We start from the raw sequence: 17,019 nt of genomic DNA on the forward strand, positions 1-17,019 counted from the left end.
AAAGGAAAGGAATGATATGATATGATATGATATTATGATATGATATGATATGATATGATATGATTGATATGATATGATAATATATGAATATATGATATGATATGATATGATATGATATGATATGATATGATATGATATGATATGATATGATATGATATGATATGATATGATATGATATGATATGATATGATATGATATGATATGATATGATATGATATGATATGATATGATATGATATGATATGATATGATATGATATGATATGATATGATATGATATGATATGATATGATATGATATGATATGATATGATATGATATGATATGATATGATATGATATGATATGATATGATATGATATGATATGATATATATGATATGATATGATATGATATGATATGATATGATATGATATGATATGATATGATATGATATGATATGATATGATATGATATGATATGATATGATATGATATGATATGATATGATATGATATGATATGATATGATATGATATGATATGATATGATATGATATGATATGATATGATATGATATGATATGATATGATATGATATGATATGATATGATATGATATGATATGATATGATATGATATGATATGATATGATATGATATGATATGATATGATATGATATGATATGATATGATATGATATGATATGATATGATATGATATGATATGATATGATATGATATGATATGATATGATATGATATGATATGATATGATATGATATGATATGATATGATATGATATGATATGATATGATATGATATGATATGATATGAATGATATGATATGATATGATATGATATGATATGATATGATATGATATGATATGATATGATATGATATGATATGATATGATATGATATGATATGATATGATATGATATGATATGATATGATATGATATGATATGATATGATATGATATGATATGATATGATATGATATGATATGATATGATATGATATGATATGATATGATATGATATGATATGATATGATATGATATGATATGATATGATATATGATATGATATGATATGATATGATATGATATGATATGATATGATATGATATGATATGATATGATATGATATGATATGATATGATATGATATGATATGATATGATATGATATGATATGATATGATATGATATGATATGATATGATATGATATGATATGATATGATATGATATGATATGATATGATATGATATGATATGATATGATATGATATGATATGATATGATATGATATGATATGATATGATATGATATGATATGATATGATATGATATGATATGATATGATATGATATGATATGATATGATATGATATGATATGATATGATATGATATGATATGATATGATATGATATGATATGATATGATATGATATGATATGATATGATATGATATGATATGATATGATATGATATGATATGATATGATATGATATGATATGATATGATATGATATGATATGATATGATATGATATGATATGATATGATATGATATGATATGATATGATATGATATGATATGATATGATATGATATGATATGATATGATGATATGATATGATATGATATGATATGATATGATATGATATGATATGATATGATATGATATGATATGATATGATATGATATGATATGATATGATATGATATGATATGATATGATATGATATGATATGATATGATATGATATGATATGATATGATATGATATGATATGATATGATATGATATGATATGATATGATATGATATGATATGATATGATATGATATGATATGATATGATATGATATGATATGATATGATATGATATGATATGATATGATATGATATGATATGATATGATATGATATGATATGATATGATATGATATGATATGATATGATATGATATGATATGATATGATATGATATGATATGATATGATATGATATGATATGATATGATATGATATGATATGATATGATATGATATGATATGATATGATATGATATGATATGATATGATATGATATGATATGATATGATATGATATGATATGATATGATATGATATGATATGATATGATATGATATGATATGATATGATATGATATGATATGATATGATATGATATGATATGATATGATATGATATGATATGATATGATATGATATGATATGATATGATATGATATGATATGATATGATATGATATGATATGATATGATATGATATGATATGATATGATATGATATGATATGATATGATATGATATGATATATGATATGATATGATATGATATGATATGATATGATATGATATGATATGATATGATATGATATGATATGATATGATATGATATGATATGATATGATATGATATGATATGATATGATATGATATGATATGATATGATATGATATGATATGATATGATATGATATGATATGATATGATATGATATGATATGATATGATATGATATGATATGATATGATATGATATGATATGATATGATATGATATGATATGATATGATATGATATGATATGATATGATATGATATGATATGATATGATATGATATGATATGATATGATATGATATGATATGATATGATATGATATGATATGATATGATATGATATGATATGATATGATATGATATGATATGATATGATATGATATGATATGATATGATATGATATGATATGATATGATATGATATGATATGATATGATATGATATGATATGATATGATATGATATGATATGATATGATATGATATGATATGATATGATATGATATGATATGATATGATATGATATGATATGATATGATATGATATGATATGATATGATATGATATGATATGATATGATATGATATGATATGATATGATATGATATGATATGATATGATATGATATGATATGATATGATATGATATGATATGATATGATATGATATGATATGATATGATATGATATGATATGATATGATATGATATGATATGATATGATATGATATGATATGATATGATATGATATGATATGATATGATATGATATGATATGATATGATATGATATGATATGATATGATATGATATGATATGATATGATATGATATGATATGATATGATATGATATGATATGATATGATATGATATGATATGATATGATATGATATGATATGATATGATATGATATGATATGATATGATATGATATGATATGATATGATATGATATGATATGATATGATATGATATGATATGATATGATATGATATGATATGATATGATATGATATGATATGATATGATATCTTTTCATGGTATTTTTTTTTAGGCAAACAAAGGATAAAAGATATTGCTAGGATAAAAGATAGGAGCTATATTAAGTTATGGTCCAATTCGGGCCATAATTGAACTGAATGTAGGAGACATTCAAGTCATTGTGTAAAATTTCAGCCAATTCGAATACGAATTACGCTCTTTAGTGGCTCACGAAGTAAAATAGGGAGATCGGTTTATATGGAAGCTGTATCTGGCTATAGACCCATTCAGACCATATTTGACATGTATGTTGGTCTTAGGAGAAGCCGTTGTATTTCACCCAAATCAGATGATAATTACGCCCTTTAAAGGCTCACGAAGTCAAGACCCCAGATCGGTTTATTTGACAGCTATACCTTATAGGCTATAGAAGCCAAGATTTAAGATCGGTTTATATGGCAGCTATATCAGGTTAAGGACCGATTTAAACCAAACTTAGCCAGTTGTTGGAAGTCATAACGATACACGTCATGCCAAATTTCAGCCAAATCGGACAGAAATATCGGCCTCTAGTGGCTCAAGAAGTCAAAACCTCAGATCGGTTTATATGACAGCTATGTTAAGTTCTAGACCGATTTGAGCCATATTAAGCATAGCTATTGGAAGTCGTAACGAAATTACGTCATGCCAATTTTCAGTCCAATCGGATGGGAATTGCGCCCTCTAGAAGCTTAAGAAGCCAAGATTCAAGATAGGTTTATATGGCAGCTAGATAGGGTTATGGACCGTTTAGAATCATACTTAGCACAGTTGTTGGAAGACATAACGAAACATGTCATGCAAAATTTAAGCCAAATCGGATAACAATTGCGCCCTCTAGAGGCTCAAGAAGTCAAGTCCCCAGATCGGTTTATAGGGCAGCTATATCAGGTTATGGACCGATTTGAACCATGCTTAGCACAGTTGTTGGAAGTCATAGCGAAACACGTCGTGCAAAATTTCATTCCAATCGGATAAGAATTGCGCCCTCTAGTGGCTCAAGAAGTCCCTATCCAAGATCGGTTTATAGAGCAGCTATATCAAAACATGGACCGATCTGGCCCACTTACAATCCCGCCCTACACTAATAAGATGTATTTGTGCAAAATTTCATGTGTTTAGCTTTACTCCTTCGAAAGGGCGGACATTTCTAGATGGACATAAAATGTCATGTCGATCAAGAACATATGTATTTTATGGGGTCTTAGACGTAATTTCGAGGAGTTACAAACAGAATGAAATTAATGAAATTAGTATACCCCCATCCTATGGTGGAGGGTATAAAAAATTATAAAAAACATTTAAATTTGACTATTATCGAAAATTTTAAATATTCTGGCCCATATTACGTATGACTAATGCTATTTTCCATAAATCGCAACACGTATACGCTGTAATGTACTCCCGAATGGCTAAGCCAACAAGACCACAGTGGGATACAAACGAAATAACTAGTAAAAAATATGCCTTTTGAGAAAGGATAGAAATAACCCTTTGTATTTTTAAATGGCTAGAGCTGAGGTGTTACCAAGATCAAAATTTCAAGGCCCTTGGTGATACGGGCGCCTCTTGCAAAGACCCTTAAATCGGTCACCTTGGCATTTGCTTAAAAGTTCCTTGGGGTACACAAAATCTCTAGCGGTGTCAGCGATAATCGACTTTTAATTTTTATTTGTTGAAATTTTAGCCGAGATTGTCTTCGTATTTTGCGATTTACGAAGGCATTTGTGGAACCATTTCAATTTTGATGCTTGATTCGGATTGGTGACAACATTTGTAATGACTTTGCTACAATATGCGTCCACATATGATATTTGACTTAAAAGTTTTGCAATTTGGAAGTCAAAAAGTTTGTACTTCAATATGTACTTCAAAGAAGGATTTTTTTTATTGAAAAACTCCTCCACTAAAACTTCGGACTAATCTTTTTCTCCCCTTCGCCATAGGATGGGGGTATACTAAATTCGTCATTCCGTTTGTAACACTTCGAAATATTGATTTGGGGGCTAACAAAGTATGTAAATTCTTGATCGTCTTGTCTTTCTCAGTCGATTTAGCCATGTCCGTCTGTCTGTCGAAAGCACACTACAGTCTTTAAAAATAGAGATATTGAGCCATATCTTAACCATTAGCAGGTTAAGTACAAAGATGGGGTATAGCGGACTATATATTGATATAGGCCCCATATAGACCGATCCGCCGATTTAGGGTCTTAGGCCCATAAAAGCCACATTTATTATCCGATTTTGCTGAAATTTGGGTCAGTGAGTTCTGTTAAGCCCGACATCCTTCTTAAATTTGGCCCAGATCGATCCAGATTTGGATATAGCTGCCACTTAGACCGATCTCTCGATTTAAGGTTTTGGGGCCATAAAAGACGTATCTTTGTCCGATGTCGCCGAAATTTGGGACAGTGAGTTGTGTTAGGCCCTTCGACATCCTTCTTCAATTTGGTATAGATCGGTTCAGATTTGGATATAGCTGCTATATAGACCGATCACTCGATTTAAGGTTTTGGGTCTATAAAAGATGCATTTATTGTCCGATATCGCCGAAATTTGGTACAGTGAGTTGTGTTAGACCCTTCGAGATCCCTCCTCAATTTGGACCAGATCGGTTCAGATTTGGATATAGCTGCCATATAGACCGATCTCTCTATTTAAAGTATTGCCCCTCTAAAAGGCGGATTTATAATTCGATTTCGCTGAAATTTGAGACAATGAGTTGTGTTAGACTCTTCGAGATCCCTCTTAAATTTGGACCAGATCGGTTCAGATTTGGATATAGCTGCCATAAAGACCGATCTTTCGATTTAAAGTCTTGGTCCCTTAAAAGGCGCATTTATTGTCCGATTTCACCGAAATTTGAGATAGTGAGTTATGTTAGACTCCTTAACATCTTTCTGCAATTTGGCCAAGATCGGTCCTGATTTGGATGTAGCTGCCATATATACCGATCTCTCGATTTATGGTTTTGGGTCTATAAAAGATGCATTTATTGTCCGATGTCGCCGAAATTTGGGACAGTGAGTTGTGTTAGGCCCTTCGACATCCGTCTTCAAGTTGGTCTAAATCGGTTCAGATTTGGATATAGCTGCCATATAGACCTATCTCTCGATTTATGGTTTTGGGCCTATAAAAGATGCATTTATTGTCCGATGTCGCCGAAATTTGGGACATTGAGTTGTGTTAGGCCCTTCGACATCCTTCTTTAATTTGCCCCAGATCGGTCCAGATTTGGATATAGCTGCCATTTGGACCGATTTCGCGATTTATGGTTTTAGGCCTACAAAAGACGCATTTATTGTCCAATGTCGTCGAAATTTGGGACAGTGCGTTAAGTTAATCGATCGGTCCAAATTTGGATATAGCTGCCATATAGAATTGAGGTTTTGGGCCCAAAAGAGCGCATTTATTGTTTGTTTTCGCCGAAATTTGGGACAGTGAATTGTGTTTGTCCCTTCGATACCCTTCTTCAATATGGTTCAGATCGGTTTAGATTAGGATATACCTGCCATATATACTGATCTCTCGATTTATGGTATTGGGCCCATAAAAGATGCATTTATTGTCCGATGTGGGCGAAATTTGGAACAGTGAGTTAAGTTGAGCCACTCGACATATTTTTGCAATATGGCACAGATAGGTCCAGATTTGAATATAGCCGCCATATAGACCGATCTCTCGATACAAGGTTTTGGGCCCATAAAAGGCGCATTTATTGTCTGATGTCGCCGAAATTTGGGACAGTGAGTTGTGTTTGTACCTTCGATACCCTTCTTCAATTTGGTTCAGATTGGTCCAGATTTGAATATGTCTGCCATATAGACCGATCTCTCGATTTAAGATTTTGGGCCCATAAAAGGCGCATTTATTGTCCGTTTTCGCCGAAATTTGGGACAGTGAATTGTGTTTGTCCCTTCGATACCCTTCTTCAATTTGGCTCAGATCTGTCCAGATTTGAATATAGCTGCCATATAGACCGATCTCTCGATTTAAGGTTTAGGGCCCATAAAGGCGCATTTACTCTCCGATGTCGCCGAAATTTGGGACAGGGAGTTGTGTTAGGCCCTTTGACATCCTTCTTCGATTCGGTCTAGACCGGTTCTGATTTGGATATAGCTGCCATATAGACCGATCTCTCGATTTATGGTTTTGGGTCTATAAAAGACGCATTTATTGTCCGATGTCGCTGAAATTTGACGCAGTAACATATATGAGGCTTTTCGACATCCGTGTCGTATATGGTTTAGATCGGCCTACGTTACCAAAAAGACCAATATTTTGTTCTACAAAGTTGAACAATGGTTGTGCTTATTAGACCACTTAATATCTATGTCGAATACGGTCCAAATCGGACCAAATTTTTTGATAAAGCAGCTATGGGGGCTTAAATTATGCATTTTGCACTGCATTATGAGGAAAGGTGGTTTACGTACATACCCAGGGTGGTGGGTATCCAAAGTTCGTCCCGGCCGAACTTAACACCTTTTTACTTGTTTTTCCTTAGAATTTTTCAATTTGAATTTTCGTTTTCAGGAAATTGCAACGTTTCCCTATTTTTTAAAGAATTAGGATTTTTAGTACTATCCAGCAAAAAATTTTAAAAATCGGACCACAAATAAAGGTGTGACGGCCCGAAAAATTTTTCGAAATGATCACATAATTTTTCGAGATGATCTACTTTTGGGCCCTGCCAAGAAGCGCACAGACCACCTAGGACCTTGAATGTTCAATTATACCTCAGCTCTAACCATTACAAATTTCAAAGAGTTATCTATATCCGTTCTCAAAAGGCATATTTTTTACTAGTTTTTCTTCGATTCTTTTCCACTGTGCGTATCCACAAAAGAGGTAAATTTCAATTTTCATACCCATCGCCATGGAATAGGTGGATGATATTATTTCTAGAATTCAGTTTTTGACGCATTGAAACATTCATTCGCCCTGGGCTCAGTCGGACAACACTTCCATCTAAGTTTCTGCTCTCTCACCATTGGTGTGATTTAAAGCAAAAAACTTAAGGTTTCTCGTTTGACAAGGGGCCCACTGGCCGAAGCCAGTGTTCCTGGACCAGTCGCAATGGTATGAGTATCAATGACGGTTGTGTTAAGACAGGAGGGAATCATACAGCAAACCAGAAACTACCCCGGATATGGTGAAGACGGGTGGGCCGAAAATCTCGGCCTGGAAGAGGTCAAAACAGGTAAATTCCAATTTTCATACCCATCGCCATGGAACATGGATGGATGATATTATTGCTAGAATTCAGTTTTGGGCGACTTGAAACATTTATTCGCTCAGTCGGACAACATTTCGGGGAAAGTTTCTGCTCTCTCACCATAGGTGGGATTTAAAGCAAGAAACTTCGGGATTCTCCTTTGACAAGGGGCCCGCCGGACGTTTGGGCAGTGGTGATGTCTGAAGCCAGTGATCCTGGACAAGTCACCAAAGATGTAGGTTTAGAGAGCGAATCTCAGTGATGGTTGGGTTAAGAGTGGGGGAGGGTGGGGAGAGTGGGGAGAGTGGGGGAGGTTTCTGTCCCTCTTCAATAGACAGTCTACATCGGGGCAAGTTGCTTCGCTCTCTAAACCTTCATCGTCATAGATACCTGTGAAGAGGAACCAGAGCTTAAAAATTGCCACTTTGGTACGAATCTCAGTGGGTTAAGAGTGATGGGAGTCCTACATCAGGCCAGAAACTACCCCGGATATGGTGAAGGCGGGTGCCCCTAAAATCTTGGCCTGGAAGAGGTCTCTGTCCCTCTTCAATAGACAGTCTACATCGGGGCAAGTTGCTTCGCTCTCTATACCTACATTGTCATAGACAGTTGTGAAGAGGAACCAGAGCTTAACAATTGCTAAATTTAAGTTAGGTATAGCGTTTCGTATAATCGGCAACGCCCGACATTTGCTTACCCTTACTGGTTTTGCATATATTTTAGTGGAATTTCCGCTGCCGTTTATTGAGAAATTAATTTAGCTGGCCTTGGTGTCCTCAATTTACATGGAAATTAAATAAATTTTCTCCCGCGATAAAAATTCGCTTAGTGATTATCATCTGTGATCTTCTTATTCTATTCGACGAAATGGGTAGTTGCCTTCTTAACATTTTATTCATTCCATTTGGTATTGGAACAGCAACAATTTATGAATGCAAATACAAGCCAAAAATCCAATTTTAGCACACATTTAAATAAACACACTCTCACACGTGCATATACAAATGAACTCACACGCATACACCAACACTGCCATACCAAAAAAAAAAAAAAAACAATTTATTCGCAATTCACTTTTAGTTTCCGTTGTATTTTCCATTTCACTGATTTCGAAAGTAAATGTCCGTTCGTAACGCACAAACAAACAAAAGCAACAGCAGCAGCAGCACAACCACCACCACCACCAACAACAACAACAACAACCATTCCGACAATAGCATAGTCAATGGCAGTATTAAGCAAACCACAGCACTATGCCCGGTTTTGAAGCATGAGATTCATTCTATAACAAGCCAACGAACCAATTGCTGCAATGTAGTCTGTGGCAAGAAAGGCAAACAGCAACAGAGGACAAAAAACAGAGTCAAACCTGGGAAAAACCGGTAATAGTTGATGGCACAATACCCTACCCAAACACCCAACCCCACCTCACTTCACCCACTCTTTGGCCAAACTTCTATGAGATGTGGTTTGTTGCCTGAACCGAGGTCGTTCTAGCAGTTGGCCAACGCAGCTGCCTGGCGTCATTTAAGCTGCGATTATAACCTTCATTAAAACGTCTTTGGCTGAAGCCCCTCTGGGCTAGGGCAGAAAATTGCAGATGGCTGCTGCATCTTCTTCGATAGGTACAGTCAGTGCCAGCCTAGGAACCTTCATATCCTTGAATCAGTAGAGAAGATAGGTAATCGTTGAATGACTAAAAATACTTTTGTTTTTATTTCAATGTTGCCAACATCGCAATTAACAGGGGATTAAATGTGTTGTGAGCCATTAAACCAAGGACTAGTCAGCCGTGCAAAGTACCTTTTGAAACCGCAGAGAGAGAGAGGAAAAATATTTACATTGTCTCACATTTACAAAGTATTGAAGGCGAGGAAAAATACCCATACAGTCTCGCCATGACATTGCCAGGAATATTGAGCTTTATTATCCAGCGCATTTAAATTTCATTCAAATTGTAATGGGATTGCCTTGAATTCACAACATGAACCTTAGAATTTTAATGCTTTTACTAAAAGCCCCATGAAGAACCATCAAAATGAAAAACCGCCAAATGCAAACTTCGTACGAATTTTAATTTAGAAAAAATTGTGTAACTTTAAAAAGCTTAATTTTCTATAAATTATATCTTTAAAACTTCCGTTCTTCCTTCTAAAATTGTTAACGTCACAAAATATTTCTAAGCATTTTCCACCAGACATCTTTGTGTGGCGTCATGACCCCCTCATATGTAAGCCCATGCATAGGCAATTTCATGCAAAACGTATCGTTTGAGATGCCACTTTAAAATCTTTAAATCAATGAAGTCATCCATGCGTAGACTTGTGGATTATTTTATCATACACTTATCGAAGATGGCGAGCACTTTGTGTTTTGTAATGCAAATTCAGTGCGAAAGTAAATAAGCCCATCATATAATCTTAACGGAGATGAAATATAAAATGGCAACATTTTCATACCCACCAGCGAAGGGTGGGGGTCTATTCATTTTGTCATTCCATTTGCAACACATCGAAATATCCATTTCCGATCCTATCTTATATATAAAATTCATTTTGTGTTTGTTTGTTTGTTCTGTATAGAGGGGGGGCGGACCCTCCTCCTTACCCCAAAAGTACTACCCAAAAATAAAAGGGGACCGATCGGGACAATATGGGATTCAAATGAAGGGTATACAAGAGTAGAGTACGAATTTCATAATAAAACTTGGGTCCAAGTACCTGGGGGGCCGTCCAGCCCCAAAACCCCGTATATAGGGGAGGGGGGCGGACCCTCCTCCTTACCCCAAAGGTACTACCCAAAAATAAAAGTGGACCGATCGGGACAATATGAGATTCAAATGAAGGGTATACAAGAGTAGGGTACGAATTTCATAATAAAACTTGGGTCCAAGTTCCTGGGGAGCCGCCCCAGCCCCAAAACCCCCTAAAATTGGTTTATTTGACGATCATGACAATATGGGACTCAAATGAAAGGTATTCGGGAGTAGATTACGAATATGACTCAGGAAGTAGGAATAGGCTCTATAATTTATTGATAACGGAAGTACTACCCAAAAATAAAAGGGTATCGATCGGGACAATATGGCATTAAAATAGAGGGTATAGAAGAGTAGAGTACGAATTTCATAATGAAACTTGGGTCCAAGTTCCTGGGAGGCCGCCCAGCCCCAAAACCCCGTATATAGGGGAGGATGGGGGGCGGACCCTCCTCCTTACCCCAAAAGTACTACCCAAAAATTAAAGTTGACCGATCGGGACAACATGGGATCCAAATGAAGGGTATACAAGAGTAGAGTACAAATTTTATAATAAAACTTGGGTCCTGGGGGGCCGCCCAGCTCCAAAACCCCTTAAAATAGGTTTATTTGACGATCATGACAATATGGGACTCACATGAAAGGTATTCGGGAGTAGATTACGAATATGACTTAGGAAGTAGGAATAGGCCTTATAATTTATTGATAACGGAAGGGGGAGGGTCCTTCCCCTTCCAAAAGTATTACCCAAAAATAAAATTTAACCGATCGGGACAATATGAGATTCAAAAGAAAGGTATTCAAGAGTAGAGTACGAATTTAATAAGAAAAGTAGGGTCCAAGTACCTGGGGGCCGCCCCAGGCCCCAAAACCCTTCAAATAGGTTTATTTGACGATCATGACAATATGGGACTCAAATGGTATTCGGGAGTAGATTACGAATATGATTCAGGAAGTAGGAATAGGCTTTATAATTTATTGATAACGGAAGGGGGCGGACCCTCCACCGATACCCCAAAAACACCACCCAAAATCAAAAGTGGACCGATAAGGACAATATGGGTATCAAAGGAAAAGTATGCGGGAGTAGATAACGAATCTGGCATACAAATTCATGTCGAAGTATAGGGGTTCACCCCTACCCCACAAAAACGCCCAAAATGAGCATATTAGCCAATCACAGATATAAGGGGCTCGGTTTCTTTGTTCCGTATATACTGAAAGACGACAGAACTGATTTTCTCGAAATTTTCGCATATTGTGTAGGTTGATCTGGAAGAAAACATAGGCTATTTAATTTTTCGGTATCGGAAGGGGGACGGACCCTCCCCTTTATGCCAAATACACAACCCAAAATCAGATCGAAGTATAGGGGGTCAGGCCACCCCTCAAAAAGGCCATTAGACCCATTATAACTTGGCTGAAACGATTTTCTTAAAATTTCCATAGATTGTGTACGTTTGTCGGGAAGGAAACATAGGCTATATAACTTTTAGATATTGCGCGCAGGCAGATCCTCCCATATCCGAAAGTGGTCAGATGGGCACAATAAGGGTATCGCATGAAAGGTATTGAAGACCAAAAAAACGAATATGGTATTAAAATTCGAGTCCATGTAACCAGAGAATCGAATTTGATATCCAATTTTGAAGCCAAGTGTTTTGGGGTACGCCCTAAAGCACCCCCTAAACTGAACTTCATTTCCGTTGGGAATAAAGAACAAATTTGATATCTAATTTTAAGTTTAAACTCAATGATAAGGGATCTTGTTTTATAGCCAAGTCCGAACGGTGTTCCGAAGTGCGACACCTTTTTTGCGGGCAATTTTTTAAAAGACCATGCATGGCATTATACCTCGCAAAAGTCGCCAACATTAAGAGGAGATGTTCTCGCCAGAATTCGAACGCGTTCAGCGTCATATTCTACAATGGAATGAATTCGTTATCCGCATTCAGGGCGCGAAGTGTCCAAACCCTAAAAAAATATTAGAGAGTTAAAGAAGGCGCAGCGGTGCCGGCTCGGTTCGGCTAGTAAAGGATATATATTCTTGATCAGCGTAAAAATCTAAAACGCTACATCGGACGAAATCTTGATATAGCTCCCATATAGACCCATCCGGCGATTTAGGTCTTAACCCCATAAAATCCAGATTTATTATCCGATTTTGCTGAAATTTGGGACACTGAGTTGTGTTGAACCATTCAACATCGTTCTTTAATTTGACCCAAATCGGTTCAGATTTGGATATAGCTGTCATATATACCTATCCGCCAATTTAGGTTCTTAGGCCCACAAAAGCCACATTTATTATCCGATTTTGCTGAAATTTAGGACAGTGAGTTGTGTTAGGCCCTTCAACATCCTTCCGTAATTTGGCTCAGATCGCTCCAGATTTGGTTACAGCTGCCATATAGACCGATCTCTGGATATAAGGTTTCGGAGCCATAAAAGGCGCACTTATTGTCCGATGTCGCCAATAATTGGGACAGTGAGTTAAGTTAAGCCCCTCGACATACTTCTGCAATATGGCACAGATCGGTACAGATTTGGATATAGCTGCCATATAGACCGATCTCTGGATTTAAAGTTTTGGGCCCATAGAAGGCGCATTTGTTGTCCGATTTCGCCGAAATTTGGGACAGTGCGTTATGTTAGGCGCTTCAACATTCTTCTTCAATTTGGCTCAGATCGGTACAGATTTGGATATAGCTGTTATATAGAACGATCTCTTGATTTAAGATTTTGGGCCCATACAAGGCGCATTTATTGTCCAATTTCGCCGAAATTTGAGACAGTGAGTTAAGTTAAGCACCTCGACATACTTCTGCAATATGGCACAGATCGGTCTAGATTTGGATATAGCTGCCATATAGACCGATCTCTGGATTTAAAGTTTTGGGCCCACAAAATGCACATTTATTGTCTGATTTCGCCGAAATTTGGGACAGTGAGTTGTGTTAGGCTCTTCGACATCCTCCTTCAATTTGGCTCAGATCGGTCCAGATTTGGTTATAGCTGCCATATAGAACGATCTCTCGATCCAAGGCCCATAAAAGGCGTATTTTTTGTTCGATTTCACCGAAATTTGGGACAGTGAGGTGTTTTAGGCCCTTCGTTAGCCCTCTTTAATTTGGCCCAGATCGGTTCAGATCTTGATATAGCTGCCATATAAACTGATCTTTCGATTTAAAGTCTTGGCCCCATAAAAGGCACATTTATTGTCCGATTGACTAATTTTGTTTAGACTAATTTTTTTTTATTTTCTTTTCTTTCATTACATAGTTCCGTGTAAAGTTTGCGCCATAACAAAAAAAGAAGCGAATATCTCCATGGATAAATAAACAAGTAGCCATTTTGGTAAGTTATTGAAATACTTTTCTGGTTTATTATAAAAATATTTATTAAATTTCTATTAGAAAAAAAAAATTTTTCATGAAAATGAAATTTTGAGAAAAATTTTTAATGCTATACCTTTTGCCATGTTTTCAAAGAAAATCTACTAAATTCTTAAAACAACTGTAATTTTTGAATGGATACAACCTGGAACTCAAATAGATAGATATGGAAAGAAATAGCTGCGATGATGTTCCTTGCCACAAGGTTAAAATAAATAGTTCTCTGAATATTAAGAGGCCGGCGCCAAGAGCATCAAAGCTTTCTCGATTTTAAATTTCATTTATTTACTCCCAAATAAATGTCTAACAATTATAGGCTTGCCCAAAAAGTAATTGCGGAGTTTTCATATAGTCGGCGTTGACAAATTTTTTCACAGCTTGTGACTCTGTAATTGCATTCTTTCTTCTGTCGGTTTTCAGCTGTTATTTTTAGCTTGCTTTAGAAAAAAAAGTGTAAAAAAAAAGTATATTTGATTAAAGTTCATTCTAAGTTTTATTAAAAATGCATTTACTTTCATTTAAAAAATCCGCAATTACTTTTTGGGCAATCCAATATATCCGATCAATATTTCAATAGTTTTAAATGTCCTTTGTGAATCTAATTTGAAAGTCCCTTCGTTTCATCCCATACCGTTCCGGTCGGCCTGCACATCGGTTTGAATGTTTTTTTTTTTTTTTTGGCGGGCACGCAGACTCTTTTCCCCAAATAAAATTATCAGAGTTTTTTATACCCACCACCAAAGGATGGTGGGTATAAAACACACATCGAAATATCCGTTTCCGACCCTATAAAGTATATATATTCTTGATCAGCGTAAAAATCTAAGACGATCTAGTCATGTCCGTTTGTCCGCCCGTCTTGATCAGCGTAAAAATCTAAAGACGATCTAGCCATGCCCGTCTGTCCGTCCGTCTGTCCGTTCGTCTGTTGACATCACGCCACAGTCTTTTAAAAATTGAGATATTGTATTAAGCTGAAACTCCGCACAGATTCTTTTTTTCATAAGCAGGTAAAGTTCGAAGATGGGCTATATCTTGATATAGCCCCCATATAGACCGATCCGCCGATTTAGGGTCTTAGGCCCATAAAAGCCACATTTATTACCCGATTTTGCTGATACCAAGGACTGTGAGTTGCGTTAGACCACTCGACATCGACCTTCAATTTGGCCCAGATCGGTTCAGATTTGGATATAGCTGCCATATAGACCGATCTCTCGATTAAAGGTCTTGGGCCCACAAAAGTCGCATTTATTTTCCGATTTCGCCGAAATTTGGGACAGTGTGTTGTATTAGGCCCATCGACATCTTCCTGCAATTTGATCAAGATCGGTTCAGATTTGGATATAGCTGCCATATAGACCGATCTCTCGCTATAAGGTTTTGGACGCATAAAAGTCGCATTTATTGTCCGATGTCGCCGAAATTTGGGACAAGGAGTTTAGTTAAGCCCTTCGATATACTTCTTCAATTTGGCCCAGATCCGATTTTGCCAAAATTTAAGACCGTGAGTTGTGTAAGGCTCTTCGACATCCTTCTTCAATTCGGCCTAGATCGGTCCTGATTTGGATATTGCTGCCATATAGACCGATCTCTCGATTTAAGGTTTTAAGCCCATAAAAGGCGCATTTATAATCCGATATCGCTGAAATTTGGGGCAGTGAGTTGTGTTAAGCCCCTCGACATCCTTCTTCAATTTGGCTCAGATCGGTCCAGATTTGGATATAGCTGCCATATAGACCGATCTCTCGATATAAGGTTTTGGGCCCATAAAAGTCGCATTTATTTTCTGATGTCGCCGATATTTGAGACAGTGAGTTATATTAGGCTCCTCGACATCCTTCTGCAATTTGCTTCAGATCGGTCCAGATTTGGATATAGCTGCCATATAGGCCGACCTCTCGATTTTAGGTTTTGGGCCCATAAAAGGCGCATTTATTGTCCCATTTCGCCGAAATTTGGGACAGTGAGTTGTGTTAGCGCCTTCGACATCCTTCTTCAATTTGGCTCAGATCGGTTCAGATTTGGATATAGACCAATCTCTCGATTAAAGGTTTTATGCCCATAAAAGGCGCATTTATTGTCCGATGTCGCCGAAATTTGGGACAGTGAGTTAAGTTAAGCCCCCCGACATCTGGCTGTAATTTGGTCAACATCGGTCCAAATTTGTATATAGCTGCCATATAGACCGATCTCTCGATTTAAGGTCTTGGTCCCATAAAAGGCGCATTTTTTGTCCGATTTCGCCGAAATTTGGGACAGTGTGTTATATTAGGCCCCTCGACATCTTTCTGCAATTTGGCCAAGATCGGTACAGATTTGGA

The 17,019-nt window shown here is 36.3% G+C and overlaps 1 protein-coding gene across 1 annotated transcript in view; it reads left to right on the plus strand.

The window, feature by feature from the left end:
• The window catches only part of LOC106092296 (solute carrier organic anion transporter family member 74D), a 112,694-nt gene that overhangs the window by 39,302 nt on the left and 56,373 nt on the right, over positions 1 to 17,019 (plus strand). Inside the window, exon 2 of the mRNA XM_059369601.1 lies at positions 14,583 to 14,657. The gene's annotated coding sequence lies outside the window, so the exon portion shown is untranslated. The remainder of the gene's footprint in view (positions 1 to 14,582; positions 14,658 to 17,019) is intronic.

Source organism: Stomoxys calcitrans, chromosome 1 (genome assembly GCF_963082655.1).
Source record: "Stomoxys calcitrans chromosome 1, idStoCalc2.1, whole genome shotgun sequence".
Lineage (NCBI taxonomy): Eukaryota > Metazoa > Arthropoda > Insecta > Diptera > Muscidae > Stomoxys > Stomoxys calcitrans.